The sequence below is a fragment of the Triticum dicoccoides genome, chromosome 4A (genome assembly GCF_002162155.2).
Source record: "Triticum dicoccoides isolate Atlit2015 ecotype Zavitan chromosome 4A, WEW_v2.0, whole genome shotgun sequence".
In the NCBI taxonomy this organism is placed as follows: Eukaryota; Viridiplantae; Streptophyta; class Magnoliopsida; order Poales; family Poaceae; genus Triticum; species Triticum dicoccoides.
Genome location: NC_041386.1, coordinates 297,349,582 through 297,370,046, shown reverse-complemented (window position 1 = coordinate 297,370,046; position 20,465 = coordinate 297,349,582).

The following is a 20,465-nucleotide window of genomic DNA, read 5'->3' as shown; positions in this document are numbered from 1 at the left end:
TTCGAACAACGCTGAAGACCCCGACAACCTCGTTGAGCCTGCGTTCGAGCAGGATGAAAGGAAAGAGGGTCAATTCAGCCCCGAAGAACTCGCTGATCACGAGGATTCGGAAGATAGTAACTACTTACCTATCTCCAAAGAAGATGTTAGCCTTGGTGATGAAGATTTCATCGTCCCAGAGGAACCCCTCGAACTTGAACGCTCGAAGCGACGGCTCATCGCCACCGCGCGTAGCCTGAAAAAGAAACTGCAGCAGATTAAAGCCAAACATGATACGCTCAACGACAGATGGACTAAGGTCCTAGCCGCCAAAGAAGGATATGGCTTTGAGCGCCAAAAAAAGAGTTATCCCCAACGCAGGCTAGTGCCACAGTTCAGCGATGAGGCCCTTGCGCCAATACCATCAAAATACAATCGGGTTGATCAACCGGACCGACCAGCACGTGGACGGGACAAAACAACTAATTATGTCGAACATCGACCCCCCCACCTCACCATAGAGGCAATGAGATAGCGGCTTTGGGCTACAAGTATGACCTAGGTTAGGACCTGGCCAATAGAGCCGGCCAGACCATATCAATCTATGGATCAAGAGGACGTGCACCCATACGATACGACGGCCGTCAAGCGTGGCACCACAAACATAACCAAGTCCGGGGTCAGCACCGAACACAGATGTCATCCGAACCGTCATGATGTCGCCCGATACAAAGGTGCCACACACCCCATGTGCTTTACCGATGAGGTAAGGCAGCACCAATTTTCGGAAGGGTTTAAACCCGTGAACATCGAGCAATACGATGGAACGACGGACCCCGCTATATGGATTGAAGATTTTCTTCTCCACATTCACATGGCCCGAAGAGATGACCTCCACGCCATTAAATACCTCCCTCTAAAGCTGAAAAGACCACCACGGCACTGGTTGAATAGCCTCCCAGAGAACTCCATTGGAAGTTGAGAAGACTTAGAGGATGCTTTTCGGGCCAACTTTCAGGGCACTTATGTCCGGCCACCGGATGTTGATGACCTGAGTCACATAGTCCAGCAACCCGAAGAGTCAACTCGCAAACTTTGGAAAATGTTTTTAATTAAAAGAACCAAATCGTGGACTGTCCGCACGCTGAAGACTTAGCGCCATTTAGGCACAGTGTCCATGACAAATGGCTTGCCGACACCTCAGTCAGGAAAAGCAAAAGACTATGGAAACTCTTACTGCACTTATGACCCATTTCTTTGCGGGCGAAGATAGCTGGTTGGCTCGTAGAAGCAATAGTACTAGCGTCCCCGGCACTTCTTAGGCCAGGGATGGCAATGGCAGGCCATGATGCAGCAAAAACAAGCATCGGAAAAATAATGAAGAGATAGAGGATATGGTAGTAAATGCCGGATTCACTGGCTCCAAATCCGGTCAGCGGAAGAAGCCATTCCAAGGTAATAGGGACGGTACATCCAACTTGGACAAAATACTAGAGAGACCTTGCCAGATTCATAGCACCCCTGACAGACCTGCCAACCAAACCAACATATATTGCCGGGTTTTTAAACATGCCAGTAAATTAAATGCCGAACATAAGGGGAAAGGACCTCAAAGTGAGGATGATACGTCTCCAGCATATCTATAATTTTTTTATTGTTCCATGCTATTATATTATCCATATATGATGTTTTATATGCTATTTTATATGATTTTTGGGACTAACCTATTAACCTAGAGCCCAGTGCCAGTTTCTGTTTTTTCATTGTTTTTGAGTTTTACAGAAAAGGAATACCAAATGGAGTCCAACTGACCTGCCAATTTTTGTGGATTTTTTATGGACCAAAAGAAGCCCTAGAAGTAAAAGAGTTGGGCTAGAAGAGTCCCGAGCCATCCATGAGGGTGGAGGGCGCGCCCTACCCCCCTGGGCACGTCCCCTACCTCGTGGATGACTCAGAGACCCCCCTGATGTGAGACCGACACCAAAAATTCCTATAAATACAGAAACCCCCGAAAATAAACCTAGATCTGGACTTCCGCCGCCACAAACCTAGATCTAGGTGACATTAGGGTTTTGGTTCATTTGTGTGTTAAGGTGTTATTTTACTACGAACTCTAGGGATGTTTGTGACACTTATAGGAATAGCCCAATGGATTGATCGGAAATAATAACTTTGAGGATGTTTTGTACCCTACAATAATCTCTTCATTTGTTCTCTGCTATTAGTGACTTTGGAGTGACTCTTTGTTGCATTTTGAGGGATAGTTATGTGATCTAATTATGTTATACTTGTTGAGAGAACTTGCACTAGTGAAAGTATGAACCCTAGGCCTTGTTTCAAAGCATTGCAATACTGTCTGTACTCACTTATATCATTAGTTACCTTTCTGTTTTTATAATTTCAGATTATAAAAACCTATATCTACCATCCATATTGCACTTGTATCACCATCTCTTCGCCGAAGTAGTGCACCTATACAATTTACCATTGTATTGGGTGTGTTGGCGACACAAGAGACTCTTTGTCATTTGGTTGCAGGTTTGTTTGAGAGAGACCATCTTCATCCTATGCCTCCCATGGATTGATAAAACTTAGGTCATCCACTTGAGGGAAATTTGCTACTGTCCTACAAACCTCTGCACTTGGAGGCCCAACAACATCTACAAGAAGAAGGTTGTGTAGTAGACATCAGAGGACGATGATGAGCCTCGCCCGCCGAACACTGGGGGATAGAAACAATTTCCCCCAGACGTGAAAACGGCGAACATGATCTATGTCACCCACATCCCCAAGAGGGAGTGCAAATGCGCATTAAGGGACGTCTAAGTCGTAGAGCCTGTCGCCCCAAAATTCAACCCATGGTCAGCTTGTCCGATCACCTTTGATCGCAGGGACCACCCAACCAGTATCCGTCACGAGGATCGGCGGCCCTGGTACTCGATACTATCATCGAGAGATACCATCTCACTAGAGTCCTTATGGATGGCAGCAGCAACCTCAACTTGATCTATAATGATACTGTCTGTAAGATGGGTATCGACCCATCAAGAATCAAGCCTAGCAACACTACCTTTAAAGGAGTGATACCCGGCGTGGAGACCCGCTGCATGGGCTCATTAACACTTGAAGCAGTATTCGGCTCTCCAGACAATTTTGGAAGCAAAGAATTGATCTTCGACATCGTCCCTTTTTGCAGTGGTTATCATGCACTGCTCGGACGAACTGCTTTCACCCGCTTTAATGCAGTCCCACACTATGCTTATCTGAAGCTCAAAATGCTAAGACCTCGTGGCGTCATCATAGTAAATGGGAATTCAGAGCGCTCCCTCCGTAATGAGGAGCATACTATGGCCCTAGCAGCCAAAGTACAGGGCAGCCTCATCAAGCCGAACAACTCATCGGTCATCAAGACCCATGACCCTTCTAAACGTGTCCGATCCGCGTTACAATGCGGTAGCTCGGTGGAACCGGAGCTTGAATAGCAGTTTAGCCTCCGCGGATCGCCCCATAAGGTTGCGGCATACATACCTCGCGTACATAACTACGCACTTAAAATACCTTGGGCAACGCTGGAGGCACACTGTGGAAAAGGTCCATAGTACGGCTTGACCCTATTCGGACCTCAAGTATTTTTTCCACTATTGGTTCGTTAAAAAACCTACCTGATCTACGGTCGTACAGGGACTCCTATCGCGACCGGTTTTCCGGGTATTAATTTCCAGAAAATGGCCGTTGTGCTCACCAGCCCCAGGATTACTGTTAGCTGATGAGGCACCAACTTGATACAGAAATTCCAAGAAAAAATACAAAATGTGTAGTACAAGACCATTCGGGTCTGTGAGTACAACAATTGGTTTCCAGTGGTCGATGGCGGAAGCGGTTTATGGTTCACCACGGTCTATGGGACTCCATTTCCCACAGGAACAGCTGACCAGGTTAACTCCTATCTTCGCAAGGCTGCTATCACCGTTGCTTAGGTTCCGAGGCTGTCATCGCAACGCTCCTCTCCAAGCAAGAAATCTGGCCAAGACAATAGCCAGGGACAAACCAGTGAGTACTTTTGAATGTACTCGCAAACATTATGAACACGGGTATAATATAGCAAACAATATTCATGCTCTGAAAATATTCTATAATCACAACGTCAGTCATGAAAATAAAATCCCGATGCATGCAAGCAGGTTATTTATATGCAACAGGAATAGGTAATGACAGAATAGTATTAAAATGCACCGATCGGATGTCTGAAGCGACGTCTCGAAAGGATAGTAAAAGTGAGCATGCCTCAATCGGGCGTCTTAGCGACACCACATAAAGGGCTTATAAGGTAAATAAATAACAAGCATGCCACAGTCGGGCGTCTTAGCGACACCGCATAAAGGGCTTATGAAGTAAATAAAATAACAAGCATGCCACAGTCGGGCGTCTGAGCGACACCGCATAAAGGGCTTATGAAGTAAATAAAATAACAAGCATGCCATAGTCGGGCGTCTGGGCGACACCACATAAAGGGCTTGTAAGTAAATGAAATAACGAACCTGCCACAGTCGGGCGTCTGAGCGACGCCACATAAAGGGCTTATATATATAAACATAATCATAGTGAATATCCAGGGGGTGGTACCGTCCCAGGGATATTCATTATTTCAGACAATGCAAACGGTTAGTCCATAATGATAATAATCATAACCATCATATATCACAAGTCATAATCAATATTCGGGTTTAGTAGTTTCTCCTCCGAAGACCGACACTAAGACCGACACTTGACCCATCCCAGACTGTAGTCCTTAACCATGGACACGGCTATTCGAATAGGTTTAATATCTCTACAGAGGGTGTACTCTTTACCCACGAGTAACGGATTCCTTTAGTCCATCGGACTAATTCCGTCTACGGTCTTTTAATTGAAACACACCTGACTTGCACACACCAGCTTTTACTCGTGTCTGGAATCACCCATGACACCTGTTAAGCAAAACTCTAAGTGGGGAGGCTACAACCTCGTGTAGCATGGGATCAAATTTCTATCGCGCGTTCTAAGGGGTGCCCCCCTCTTGGTCCCAACCGGATACACCCATGCCCCGGGACCAGGTGGCATGCCTACTGGCTACAACCGGTATCTTCCACCATGGCCTCTCTGTACGGTGTGTGCCAAGACAAGGGTTAACAACTTACTGAACCATACCCCACCTACGGTAGGGACCAGTGGCAGTACGAAACAAGTATGGGGGTTACCGGAACAAGACTCGATCTATGGCCGACTCAGGAGGCTTATGAGTTCCCTGCATGACATGTATATCAAATATATTTCAACCGACGAAATCACCACCCATTATACCTTACTATGCCATACCGGACATAACCGTCCCGACGGGGACCGGCGACAAGCTCACTCCTACCCAAGGCAGAGGCTTTCCCGGATTCCTTTCCGGCATGCATGCAAGGCACATGAGGATGATTACCATCACAAGTATATACATTCGCAACAGCAAGGAAAATCACTAATATGCATTCATGCAAATGATCGTATCACCACATAAAATAACGAGTTCTCCGAAATGAGGTGGTGCTATAATCGTATCAACAAACACACCAGAAATATTATGCAGGGTTCAAGATGCTTGCCTTCATGGTGTGGAAAGGTGGGGGTGCTCTCCAAAACTTTTGAAAGTTTTCTTCCTCTCTCCAAAATCCTATTTTCAATAAATTTGAATTAATACACAATTTCAAAACAGCACAAAAAAGTTGTTCGAATTTTTTTCAAATAAATATGATAAAAAACTAGACAAAAATTTAAAGAGGACAGAAAAAGAATCAATCAAAAATCAATTTCTGTTTAAAAGTTATAAGAGTTTTAATCTAGGGACTCATCTGTAATGAAACAGAAAGTTCCCAGGGGCTAACTTATAAAAACAGAAAACGCTTCGATTGAGAATACGCCTGCCCAGAGTGGAGACGCATTTTGGCAGAAGACGTTTTCAGAAAACAGTTTGTTTAAAAGATCAGAGAGGCTGACAGGCGGGTCCTGCCCGTCAGGTTTGAAATTTCAAAAGAGGCGGCAGAGCTCGACGGTGCCTGAGAGCTGCGGTGGTCGCCGGCGGCGATCCACGGCGAGGCAGGGGGATCGGAGGTTACCAACGTGTTCACCGTGTCCTTCCGCGTCGGTGGGTGGTGGTGGTGGTCGCCGGCGAGCACCACGTTGACGGCGGCCCTTGCTCCGGCGGACGGTGGTTCGGGCGTTGATGGAGCTCGCCGAGGAGGGCTGCAAGGATCGAATTGAAGTGGGGGTTAGCTCTCTGGTTGCTCGAGGAGGTTACTGACGAAGTTTGGGCGCCGGGGATGGTCTCACCGGAGTGAATCAAGACGGAGGACGAGGCGGAACGAGGCGGCCGGAGTCAAGGAAGAAGGGCCCCTCGAGGCTCTTCCAGTTGCTGGGCGGGGTCCAATGTGGTGGTGGAGGTGTGCGGGGGCGAGAGTGAGCTTGGGGGCGCTATATATAGCCGGCCCGAGGCGGTTGCCGTGAACGGGATAAGTCCACCGATGGTCACGGCGGCGCAGTGCTTGGTCGGGGAGTTTAGGAGGTTGGGCAACAACGTGGAGGTCCACTGGTTCCGTTTTGGCGCTAAACGAGCTTGGATTAGGAGCCCTGGGTGGATTCGACGGAACGGGGTGGCGCGGGCCCGTCGGCGGCAGAGGGCGCGCCTTGTGCCTGCCGGGCCTTGGTGACGGTGCTGCGGGGTGCGCTGGCGTGCATGAGGCCACGCGGAGGGCAGGGGAGCGTTGGGTGGCGCCGAACAACGTTGTGAGCTGGCGCTATCTCATGTCGGCCGCCACGGGTGGCTTTGCCACCGCAGAAGCTGCCAACTCCAGCGATGCTCGCTGCCACCGACACCTGTGCCCGTCCAAGGGGGCGTGCGGTGCTCTGGCTAGGGAGGAGAGGCCGAGCGCAACGCGCCAGGGCGCACAGTTGATCGATGACAAGTCCCTGACGAAAAACGACACTGTAAAAATCTGAAACTCTGAATTTTACTGAAAGTGCAAAGTAACAGTGCCGACCAGGTGTTCGAAGAAATGATTTTGGCATGTGGAGAACTTTCCTTGAGCTGATTTTTGGTGGGGTGGCCTCTCATTGCACCTGGAGGCTGCCTGAATTTTGGTAGAATTTTTGGAGAAGAGAAGATATGAATTTCACCAAATTTGACAAATCTGGTCCAAACTTGCAGAGGCTGAAACTTGAAAATTTTGAAAATAAGAAGAGTGGATTCTGATGGTCCTAGGTTGTGGGTGCTAAGGACTATCCAGAGGAGTTGGTTTGAGATCAAAACTCAAAGGAAATTAGGTACTTGCTTTGCAAATCACCTAGGCTTAAAATAATTGACAGAAATGTTTTGGGGAATACAATAAATGAAATAAAATCCAAAAATGGGTTGGACTTGTTGGAACAGAATGAAAATGAGGTTGATTCACTCAAAAACTTCAAATAACATCATTGGCTTTTTTTGCATAAAGTTGAATCATAAGCTACTATCAACATCCCATAATTTTGGTGGAGGCTAGAAAGAAATATTTAAATGAGTTGTAGTGAAAAATTGCACTCTGGACCAGAGAAGAAAAATTGATGCAGAGCTCAAAATATTACATGAATAAAAGATATTTTTGCATAAAAGTGATTTAAAAACATCACATGACATCTCCAAATTTTGGTTGGAACTTTAAGTTTATTTATCAAATGGTTGTAGTTCAAATATGGCCATGTAACCTTGAAAACCAATTTTCAGGAAAATAAAGATCAGGCAAATTAATTATGTAATTAGTTCTACTAAAAAAGAAGAGTTTTTCTTGAGAGGTTAAACAAGTCCAATAACATATTTTGCAAAGTTTTCATTTTGGGAAAAAAACTCCATAATAACAAGGGAGAAAAAGGTTCAAAAAATAAAAAGGGAGCCCAGAAAATAAAAGTTTTAATTTCCTGGAATTTTTTTAATTTATTAAAACAAGGTCAAAATTTTGGGGTGTCACAACACTACCCCCCTTAAGAAAAATCTCGTCCTCGAGATTTGCTAAGGATTGTTTTTGAAAAACAAATACTCCACGGTTACGTGTTTTTGCAAGCAGGGTAGGTGTTCGAGCGGTTGTGAGTCTGCTGCCGTGGTGCTGTGTGAAACTAAATAATCCACGTCGTGAGAAGGTGTACGATGCAGCAGCTCCGGGAAAAGAAATCTTATTTCGGGATTTTTTTTTCGCGAGGGAAAACGGTTAATTTAAAGGAGCATAAACCACAACAAAACTACACACATTAGTAGAAGACAAATAATTGACTCGTCGTACAAACTCAGGGTATCACGCATAAGTTACAACACATAAATAAATGTCACAATAATGAACACAACAGCGACGTCTAAAATGGAAACGGTAACTGGACAGGGTCCCGAGAAAACGTCTCTGGTACTGGGACACACTCCTCTTCTATCGGGGAGAGCGAATTGATCAACCGATGAACGCGTCTCTCCTGGTCGGGCCTTAGTGATCTGCCGATGGCAATCTGAGGATTTAAATCTGCGAGGCTCTGGAGATAACCCATCACACGTTGGGTTAAACGTTCTTGAGTGATGGCATACTGGACAAGGTTGGCCAGGACTGGGTCTCTCTCAATTCGTCCACCGGGAAAAGATGTTACTCCTCCGGGTGCTGCATGGTTCGGAAAGTAATAATATCCTCGTTCACTGGCATAGGGTACCGCGAATCGAAGGCGAGCAAGCGCTTCGTATGCAGCAACTTCTATGGCCATATGCGGGGTCGGCATAGATTTCCCTACGAAGGAGACCTCCGTTGGGTCTTGGTTTGAGTTTACGGGAGGGATGTGTACTGCTGCCCAATATCTCGAGGTGGAAGGAGTGATTATCGATTTGAACAGCTCGTACTGGGGTGGCTGGGTAGCGCCCATGGTAGTGCAGGTAAAATCCCACAATATTTTGACAAAACTACCCGGGGTTGCATCTGGGGTTCTCAGATAAACACTAGGGCTCGGCATGGCAAGAAATGGTTGTGAGGATGGTGCACAAGATGAGGGGTGCTTGGCAAGGTCACGCGGTGGCCTTTTTATAGCACCGGAGCTGGGTCATTTTACCGTGGTGAATGGCAATGAAATTTCCAGCTCTGCTCCACGGGTTGGGGTCAAGCCACAGATACACTAATGTGACGTGTTACTGTGGGGGTTGTCGGAGAGGTTTTTGGTAACTGTGTCTTGGATAGAAATTTATACTACATGCTGTCATATCCATGTAAGGCTACAGAGGCACAACAAGAGGCGGCGTTTATTTACAATGTCACACGATTACAAAGTGAGGATACACTGGGACTCGACACTACTCGAGTGACTTAGTCTACCTCGTTTATATCCAAGCGGGCGTGCCTTGTGGATGTCGAGGTTTCTCCTCTGGTCTCACTATCGAGATTAGCTGGAGTAGGTTGAGGGGCTGCAGGCTCGGGGTAGCGATGATGACCATCTCGGGGATTGTTGGCCACAACCCCGTTGGAGTGTGCTCCCAAGAGGCGACGAAGCACTTCTGGGGTCATCAAAGCACCTTGGCCGACGGCTGGGGCAGATCTCAGGGACTCGATCGGGTGTCCAAACAGCACGACTGGGTTGTCGGCGTTGGGCTCGTTCTCTTCTCTCGCCGGGGCTCGACGAACCAGCTCTCCACGAGCTGCGATTAGGTCAATGGTGATTTGATCGAACAGTTCCTCTAGTGCACCTACATAGCGCACTAGATGCAACAATGTAGGATCTGTCTCGTGATCTCCGTTGGCAACTTGGGGTGGCATACCATACCCTTCACGTCCGGGGTAGTAGTGGAATGAGCGACAGTTAACTCTGGGCGACAAGTGCCGGAGATGAACTATAGCCTCTCGAGCAGCTAGTTGGATGGCTTGAGGCTCAAAGGAAGTTGTCCTTCCGGTGAACCTGTAGGGGCGCTCGGGCGCTAGACCCCTACCGTAGATGTGTACAGTGGCCCAGAATTGTCGGCTCTCATTGCTCATGGGTCCTTGGTACATAACATATTCTGGGGGCTCTTCTAACACGTAGGCACGACGGGTGAGGTTTGCGAGTATGGTCACAAAGCCTCCAAGGTTGGTTGATGTGGTCTCATTGTGCACGACGGGTCCAGGCATTAAGTCTCGGTTTTGGGTAGCGGCTGTGTTGTCCTGAGTTGAGGCTAGCGTGCCCTTTTATAGAAAAGGGGACGGAGTCTTCCTTCGCCCGCTTGCGAAAAAGACTATTCAGGATTCGGTCACTGGCGCATGATTGACAGGTTAGGCTAATAGGTTGGGCACCGACTGCCAAAAGGTGTCGGGTCACTGTATGGCTATCTTGCAAGGGAAGCTTGGTTGGGGTTCGGTTAAGGTCTAGTGGGTTGGTTAACCTAGGTTTATTGACCTGGCTAGGATAGGATTAGCCAATGGTCAGCTGGCTCTGATACCAAGTCTGTCGCGACCGGTTTTCCGGGTATTAATTTCCAGAAAATGGCCGTTGTGCTCACCAGCCCCAGGATTACTGTTAGCTAATGAGGCACCAACTTGATACAGAAATTCCAAGCAAAAATACAAAATATGTAGTACAAGACCATTCGGGTCTGTGAGTACAACAATTGGTTTCTAGTGGTCGATGGCGGAAGCGGTTTGTGGTTCACCACGGTCTATGGGACTCCATTTCCCACAGGAACATCTGACCAGGTTAACTCCTATCTTCGCGAGGCTGCTATCACTGTTGCTTAGGTTCCGAGGCTGTCATCGCAACGCTCCTCTCCAAGCAAGCAATCTGGCCAAGACAATAGCCAGGGACAAACTAGTGAGTACTTTTGAATGTACTCGCAAACATTATGAACACGGGTATAATATAGCAAACAATATTCATGCTCTGAAAATATTCTATAATCACAACGTCAGTCATGAAAATAAAATCCCGATGCATGCAAGCAGGTTATTTATATGCAACAGGAATAGGTAATGACAGAATAGTATTAAAATGCACCGATCGGATGTCTGAAGCGACGTCTCGAAAGGATAGTAAAAGTGAGCATGCCTCAATCGGGCGTCTTAGTGACACCACATAAAGGGCTTATAAGGTAAATAAATAACAAGCATGCCATAGTCGGGCGTCTCAGCGACACCACATAAAGGGCTTATGAAGTAAATAAAATAACAAGCATGCCACAGTCGGGCGTCTAAGCGACACGGCATAAAGGGCTTATGAAGTAAATAAAATAACAAGCATGCCACAGTCGGGCGTCTGGGCGACACCACATAAAGGGCTTGTAAGTAAATGAAAAAACGAACCTGCCACAGTCGGGCGTCTGAGCGACGCCACATAAAGGGCTTATATATATATATACATAATCATAGTGAATATCCAGGGGGTGGTAGCATCCCAGGGATATTCATTATTTCAAACAATGCAAACGGTTAGTCCATAATGATAATAATCATAACCATCATATATCACAAGTCATAATCAATATTCGGGTTTAGTAGTTTCTCTTCCGAAGACCGACACTAAGACCGACACTTGACCCATCCCAGACTGTAGTCCTTAACCATGGACACGGCTATTCGAATAGGTTTAATATCTCTGCAGAGGGTGTACTCTTTAGCCACGAGTAACGGATTCCTTTAGTCCATCAGACTAATTCCGTCTACGGTCTTTTAATTGAAACACACCTGACTTGCACACACCAGCTTTTACTCGTGTCTGGAATCACCCATGACACCTGTTAAGCAAAACTCTAAGTGGGGAGGCTACAACCTCGCGTAGCATGGGATCAAATTTCTATCGCGCGCTCTAAGGGGTGCCCCCCTCTCGGTCCCAACCGGATACACCCATGCCCCCGGACCAGGTGGCATGCCTACCGGCTACAACCGGTATCTTCCACCATGGCCTCTCTGTACGGTGTGTGCCAAGACAAGGGTTAACAACTTACTGAACCATACCCCACCTACGCTAGGGACCAGTGGCAGTACGAAACAAGTATGGGGGTTACCGGAACAAGACTCGATCTATGGCCGACTCAGGAGGCTTATGAGTTCCCTGCATGACATGTATATCAAATATATTTCAACCGACGAAATCACCACCCATTATACCTTACTATGCCATACCGGACATAACCGTCCCGACGGGGACCGGCGACAAGCTCACTCCTACCCAAGGCAGAGGCTTTCCCGGATTCCTTTCCGGCATGCATGCAAGGCACATGAGGATGATTACCATCACAAGTATATACATTCGCAACAGCAAGGAAAATCACTAATATGCATTCATGCAAATGATCGTATCACCACATAAAATAACGAGTTCTCTGAAATGAGGTGGTGCTATAATCGTATCAACAAACACACCAGAAATATTATGCAGGGTTCAAGATGCTTGCCTTCATGGTGTGGAAAGGTGGGGGTGCTCTCCAAAACTTTTGAAAGTTTTCTTCCTCTCTCCAAAATCCTATTTTCAATAAATTTGAATTAACACACAATTTCAAAACAGCACAAAAAAGTTGTTCGAATTTTTTTCAAATAAATATGATAAAAAACTAGACAAAAATTTAAAGAGGACAGAAAAAGAATCAATCAAAAATCATTTTCTGTTTAAAAGTTATAAGAGTTTTAATCTAGGGACTCATCTGTAATGAAACAGAAAGTTCCCAGGGGCTAACTTATAAAAACAGAAAACGTTTCGATTGAGAATACGCCGGCCCAGAGGGGAGACGCATTTTGGCAGAAGACGTTTCAGAAAATGGTTCGTTTAAAAGATCAGAGAGGCTGACAAGCGGGTCCCGCCCGTCAGGTTTGAAATTTCAAAAGAGGCGGCAGAGCTCGACGGTGCCTGAGAGCCGCGGTGGTCGCCGACAGCGATCCACGGCGAGGCAGGGGGATCGGAGGTTACCAACGTGTTCACCGTGTCCTTCCGCGTCGGTGGGTGGTGGTGGTGGTCGCTGGCGAGCACCACGTCGACGGCGGCCCTTGCTCCGGCGGACGGTGGTTCGGGCGTTGATGGAGCTCGCCGAGGAGGGCTGCAAGGATCCAATCGAAGTGGGGGTTAGCTCTCTGGTTGCTCGAGGAGGTTACTGACGAAGTTTGGGCGCCGGGGATGGTCTCACCGGAGTGAATCAAGACGGAGGCCGAGGCAGAACGAGGCGGCCGGAGTCGAGGAAGAAGGGCCCCTCGAGGCTCTTCCAGTTGCTGGGCGGGGTCCAGTGTGGTGGTGGAGGTGTGCGGGGGCGAGAGTGAGCTTGGGGGCGCTATATATAGCCGGCCCGAGGCGGTTGCCGTGAACGGGATAAGTCCACCGATGGTCACGGCGGCGCAGTGCTTGGTCGGGGAGTTTAGGAGGTTGGGCAACAACGTGGAGGTCCACTGGTTCCGTTTTGGCGCTAAACGAGCTTGGATTAGGAGCCCTGGGTGGATTCGACGGAACGGGGTGGCGCGGGCCCGTCGGCGGCAGAGGGCGCGCCCTGTGCCTGCCGGGCCACGGCGACGGTGCTGCGGGGTGCGCTGGCGTGCATGAGGCCACACGAAGGGCAGGGGAGCATTGGGCGGCGCCGAACGGCGTTGCGAGCTGGCGCTGTCTCCTGTCGGCCGCCACGGGTGGCTTTGCCACCGCAGAAGCTGCCAACTCCGGCGATGCTCGCCGCCACCGACACCTGTGCCCGTCCAAGGGGGCGTGCGGTGCTCTGGCCAGGGAGGAGAGGCCGAGCGCAACGCGCCAGGGCGCACAGTTGATCGATGACAAGTCCCTGACGAAAAACGACACTGTAAAACTCTGAATTTTACTGAAAGTGCACAGTAACAGTGCCGGCCAGGTGTTCGACGAAATGATTTTCGCATGTGGAGAACTTTCCTTGAGCTTATTTTTGGTGGGGTGGCCTCTCATTGCACCTGGAGGCTGCCTGAATTTTGGTAGAATTTTTGGAGAAGAGAAGATATGAATTTCACCAAATTTGATAAATCTGGTCCAAACTTGCAGAGGCTGAAACTTGAAAATTTTGAAAAGAAGAAGAGTGGATCTTGATGGTCCTAGGTTGTGGGTGCTAAGGACTATCCAGAGGAGTTGGTTTGAGATCAAAACTCAAAGGAAATTAGGTACTTGCTTTGCAAATCACCTAGGCTTAAAATAATTGATAGAAATGTTTTGGGGAATAGAATAAATGAAATGAAATCCAAAAATGGGTTGGACTTGTTGGAACAGAATGAAAATGAGGTTGATTCACTCAAAAACTTCAAATAACATCATTGGGTTTTTTTGCATAAAGTTGAATTATAAGCTACTATCAACATCCCATAATTTTGGTGGAGGCTAGAAAGAAATATTTAAATGAGTTGTAGTGAAAAATTGCACTCTGGACCAGAGAAGAAAAATTGATGCAGAGCTCAAAATATTACATGAATAAAAGATATTTTTTGCATAAAAGTGATTTAAAAACATCACATGACATCTCCAAATTTTGGTTCGAACTTTAAGTGAATTTATCAAATGGTTGTAGTTCAAATATGGCCATGTAACCTTGAAAACCAATTTTCAAGAAAATAAAGATCAGGCAAATTAATTATGTAATTAGTTCTACTAATAAAAGAAGAATTTTTCTTGAGAGGTTAAACAAGTCCAATAACATATTTTGCAAAGTTTTCATTTTGGGGAAAAAAACTCCATAATAACAAGGGAGAAAAAGGTTCAAAAAATAAAAAGGGAGCCCAGAAAATAAAAGTTTAATTTCCTGGAAATTTTTTAATTTATTAAAACAAGGTCAAAATTTTGGGGTGTCACAACTCCTTTCTAGATTCCTCTTTTTAGCAGACAACCATCAGACTCCTCCTCTCCAAGGATATGTCACCAAGTTGAAATGGCGCAGACGTGCAGTAGGGCATCATTGGGATTCTCAAACCACTACTTTTAGGCCCTGTGTAAACCTTTCCCTTGTGTAAACTTTTGGCATGTAAAATGGCCTCGATATTCATGGCATTAATTATCTGTAACAACATGGCTCGACATATTAATCAGGGTATAATGGAAGCAGTTGATCACCACTTTGTTTGGAAATCATTTTACTTTATATTATCATCTGTATTCTCTCCCCACTTCAGAATGCCACACATGCTTTAGTTTGGCCTTAACACTGGGGGTTGTATTCGGCCCTGCACATTTCAAGTCCGAACACCTATAGGGAACTCTTCGGTGTCCCGGATATTGCATTATATGCATCGGCTCCAAATCATGTCTTCGGTCTATAGTTGGGTTGCCCGTTCCTGTGCTTATCACCTTACGTTCCGCCCGTTCGGCTAAGCTAGTAAAGGGAGAACTACTGCGATTGTATTTCTGGTTCATCCGGTCAAGTACCTTATTAGAGAAAGCCAAAAACTGACTGTCATGATAAGCGAGAGCTGGTCGGCGATTCGGCGGCTTAGTATTATACTACAAATCATTAGTGATTCACCACGTGTTACACGAGGGGCTGGTCTTCGTCCAGCCGCATGGAAAAGGCACCATAGTCCGGATAGCCGCACATGCACAAGGGGCTAGTACTTAGCTCTACAGTCAAACTCCTATGGCCAAGTGAAAGTAATAAAGCCGCATAGTCCAATTGCCTGGTTCACCTCGCGGACACCTCCTTTACTGACCAAGACATTGGATAAAGTGTGGTCACGCGTTATGCCAAACACCCATGTAGCATCTACATGGGGGCTGAAGCCGACGATTGGCAACTTTCAGAAATATAACAATAAGCGGCCGCACAGGAGAAAAATCGCTCGAATAGAAGGTGCAAACATAGATATATAATAGCATGGGTTCATAACATAGTTTGTACAACCCGAACACATTTAACCAAATATTTATGTCCTTAGAACATTGACCCTCTATCTCTCGGGCTCCTTCTAGGACGTCGTCAAAGTACCTCTCCGGCTTTCGATGATATTTACCCTCGGGCCGGCCTACGGTTGCCACTCCGGTGGCCTTCATCTTCACCCATTGCATTTTAACGTGGGCGAAGGCCATCCGAGCGCCCTCTATGCAGGCCAAGCGCTTTACAGCATCAATCTGCGCTCATGCGTTGACAAGCCGCTCCACCAAACCGAGGTAGCTGCTAGGGATCGGCTCGGTCGGCTAGAGTTGGACTATCAGGTCCTTCATAGCCAAACCTGCCACCTTATGCAGCTCTACCAGCTGCTTCAGTTGGTCGTTCAGAGGCGTCAGGTGTCCCGGCGCGAGAAATTGCGACCAAAACAACTTCTCAGACAAGTTCCCCTCCTGGGCTTGGAAGAACTGTGCGGCATCGGTGACACCCTTCGTAAGATCAGTAAATGCGCCTGGAGAACTCCACACTTGTGTGAGCAAAGCATACCTCTGACCTCAAAAGATACTCTACAAAAGAAAGGCCTTACCAGCCGCTATGTGCCTCGCCTGGTGGATCTCTTCACGAGTGCTCCGGGACTCGCTTAGCGCCTCTTTGGTGTCTTGGAGAGCCTTGGAAAGCTCAGAGGACTGGGCCGAAGTCTTCTACTCCAATGTTTCGCATTTGCTGATGGCATCTTTCAGCTCCTGCTCGACTTCGGCCACCCGAGCTTCGTGTTGGCAGCGGGCAGCTTGTTCGGCCTCTAGTTCAGCAGCCGCTTTGTCAATGGTTGCCTTATTGACCTCTGCTTCTTTCATGGCTTGGGCGAGGGCGCCTTTGAGGGTCTCGACCCCGGTTGCACCAACTATGATCATAATCAAAGCATTTCTATGAGTTAACCTCTAAATATACATAACTTCTGACATGAAAATATATTTTTTAACATTGTACACATACCTTGCGTTTCGTCAAACCGCTTGTTGATGCGGTCGAGTTCCTCATTTGCCACCTGAAGCTTCCGATTGAGTTCGGAAACTTCTGTGGCCTGGGCGGTTGCCGCCAACATGGATGCCTATTACAATAACAACACAGTATGTTACTCTATCGAATACTATGTCGGCCTCTGTCTGATTTCTTCTATACCGGACAAAGCCTCAGGGGCTACTGTCTGTACATAGGTTTATTCTTCTATATGAAATTTTTTTAGAACATTATGTCGCATACCTCAAAGCCTATTAGTAGGCTGCATAAGGCTTCATTCAGTCCGTTTTTAGCAGACCGGACCTTCTCCATAAACACACCCATCAGGGTGCGGTGCTCCGCCACGACGGAAGCAGTTTGCAGTTCTTCCTGCAGACTGTTGGGCGCCTCCGGATTAGTGGTGTCCACTGATGGAGCTGGTGCCCCTCCCCCTTCTTTCATAGGGGGGCTGCTTATCCGATCCCAGAGCCGTGCTGGCCTCCAGAATGGTGTTCGGCTGGAGCCCGGATTGCTTGGGATCCCCACCGACGGTTGTCATAAGGGTCGCCTCTCCTAGGTGTTTGACGACCGAGGTGTTAACCTCGGGCGCTCTCTTGATGGCTCTGCTCGCCCCCTTGTTGGCTAGTCGATGTCCTTTGGGACGACACTTCGGTGTCCTCTATGGGGCTCGCGAAGGCGTATCACTCTCTGCCATTTCGGGCGGTAGAGAGTTCCCCTCCGATAATGGCGTATGGTGGAGCTCGTGGGGAGGGCTGAAAGGAAAATAACAAAATAACTTACATAATGGAAGCAAGTAGACCAAACATAATAGTGATTTTCTTAATACTCACGATTTGTCCAGGGGCTCCACCCTGGGAGGTTTATTGAGGACTACTTCGGACTCCGAGTTCAAACTATCCAGGAGGGTCAGTTTCCCCTTCTTGTGCGCCTCCCTCTCAGGGTCTTCGGAGGCCGCCCTCTTCTTCTTCCTCCCCTTGTGGGGGGAGTTGCTTTCTACCTCCTCCTCTTCCTCCTCATCTCCTTCGTGGGAAGAGAGGGCTTTGGTCTCTCCGGACATTGTTTTCGAAGGACCATTGGGGTGGGGGCCGCCCTTGGCCTCCTTAACTTTCTTATTCTTGGTTTTCTTCTCTGGTAGGACCAACATCTCTGTTAGCCAGGGTGTGGTCAGGTCCTCAGGCAGTGGTGCCGGGCAGTTGATCCGCTCCGCGTTTGTCGTCCAGACCTGTAAGGAAAGAAGGAAATATAATTTCTATTATATCTGAAATACTAACCGGATAGGTCTACGGAAAGATTATGCTTACCGCCGTGGCCGGGTTCTCGATGTTGAGTCTGATGCCCTCGGTCTTCTTCGGCCACTTTGTCTGAGCCTTCAAGATCCGCTTCCATATATCTTCGCGCGTGGTGCCAAAGAAGCACTTCAGGGTCCATGGCTCCTCCGGATTGAACTCCCACATGGGGGAGGCCCGAAGCTGGCAGGGAAGGGTGCGGCGGAAGAGCATCACTTGAATCACATTTGTGAGACCGGTGTTCTCACCCAACATATCGGAGATGCGCTTCTGGAGCATCTTCACCTTCGATTTGGACCCCTGATCAAGGCCCTTGGCGGTCCATGTGGTGAGTCTAACGGGGGGTCTGGATCTGAAATCAGGCGTGGCCGCCCAGGTGGCGTCGCAAGGTTCGGTGATATAGAACCACTCCTTCTGCCATACCTTGACTGTTTTTATGAATGCCCCTTTTGGCTAGATTGCGTTGGGAAACTTGCTTACCATAGCTCCGCCGCAATCCACATGATGTCCGTCGACCACCTTCGGCTCCAGATTGAAGACTTTGAGCCATAGGCCTAAGTGTGGGGGGATGCGGAGGAGAGCCTCACACACGACTATAAAAACTGATACGTCGAGGAAGGAATTTGGGGCTATATCATGGAAATCTATCCCGTAGAAAAACATAAGACCCCGGACGAAGGGGTGGAGGGGAAATCCAAGCCCCCGAAGGAAATGGGGGATGAACACAACCCTCTCACCAGGCCCTAGAGTAGGAATGACCTGGTCTTTATCTGGAATCCTATGCGCGATGCCTGTGGACAGATAGCCCATGCTCTGGAGATCCTTTACATCCTTTTCAGTGACAATGGAGGCCTCCTACTTTCTCTTGGAGCCAGACCAGGCCATTGTTGGGAAGGGTGGCAGCGGTGGAGGAGATCGGAGTTGTAGGTGCTGGAGCTTGGAGATTGGGAGAGAGAAGCTAGAGGAAGGCGTGAAGAAAAAGGAGGGGTCTTTACCCTTTTATGGACGGTGAAAATGCCAATCGTCCCCCTCTAAAGCCACAAAACTCGCCTGCTCCCAACGGGATCGTGCGTAAGGTGCAGTTGGATTACCCAAATCACATTGATGAGAATCCCGTAATGGGCGGGCATGATCTCTGTTTTGACGAGATGTGTCAATGGAGGCTAGGCCTCGAAACGCGAAAGGAGAAGCGTGAAAGCAGTTCGAAGTGTTAAAAAGTGAAGTGTGACGCTTTGTTGAAAGAGTTGTCACTAAAGACACTATTTCTATTTGGATGCCTTGCCTTTGTGGCTAAGGGTTGTATTAATTATGCAGAGCCGGACACAATCCCTTTATGCAGGAAGCCTAATTAAAATGTTCGGAAGGACGAACCCGCCTTGCAATGCCGAAGACAATTCGCGTGCTGAACACATTGTCATCGAAGACTGGTTCAGGGGCTACTGAGGGAGTCCTGGATTAGGGGGTCCTTGGGTGTCTAGTCTATTCGATATGGGCCGGACTGATGGGCCATGAAGGCAAAGCATATGACTATCCCCCGTGTCCGGGTAGGACTCCTATGTGCGTAGAACGGCGAGTTTGGTGTCCGGGTGTAATACTTCCTTCCTCTGCAAACTGACTGTGTACAACCCTAGGCCCCTCCGGTGTGTATATAAACTGAAGGGTTAGATCCATAGAGAGGGAGAAGGATCATAGGATAGATCGCTAGGGTTTAGCCATCACGATCTCGAGGTAGATCAAGTGTTGTAACCCTTATGCACACCGAATACAATCAAGCAGGACGTAGGATTTTACCTCCTTTAAGAGGGCCCGAACCTGGGTAAACATCGTGTCCCTATTGTCCCTTGTTACCATTGATCCTTAGACACACAACTTGGGAGCCCCTACCCTAGATCTGCCCATTTTGATACCGACAGTGGCCACCTTCATGGAAAAACCTAGCCCCCTGCCCCGCTCACCTATAAAAGGGGACACGGGGTGTGGTCTTTTTCCACACTTACTTCTCCCTCCATCCCTGTAGTAGTCCTCGCCTATCATGGCGAGAGGTCGAGGGTTCGGCGCTGCTCCCGCGGCGACGAGAACTTCTGCTCGACAGCGTCTCCTTCCTCCCTCCGAAGATGCGAGGGAGGAGCCCACTACAGGAGGAAGTGGGAGGGGCGAGGTCGCGGGCATTGTGGCGCCCGGGAACGAGGAGGACGTGGTGGCGCTTTGATTGCGCCCCCGCTGGCCATCTCTCCCCCGATGGAAGGCCACGTCGGAGGTCAACCTCTGGAGTTCATCATCAGATTGTACATGCCCCTACATGGCCGCCTCCGCCTCCCTACTCCATTCGCAAGGGCTAT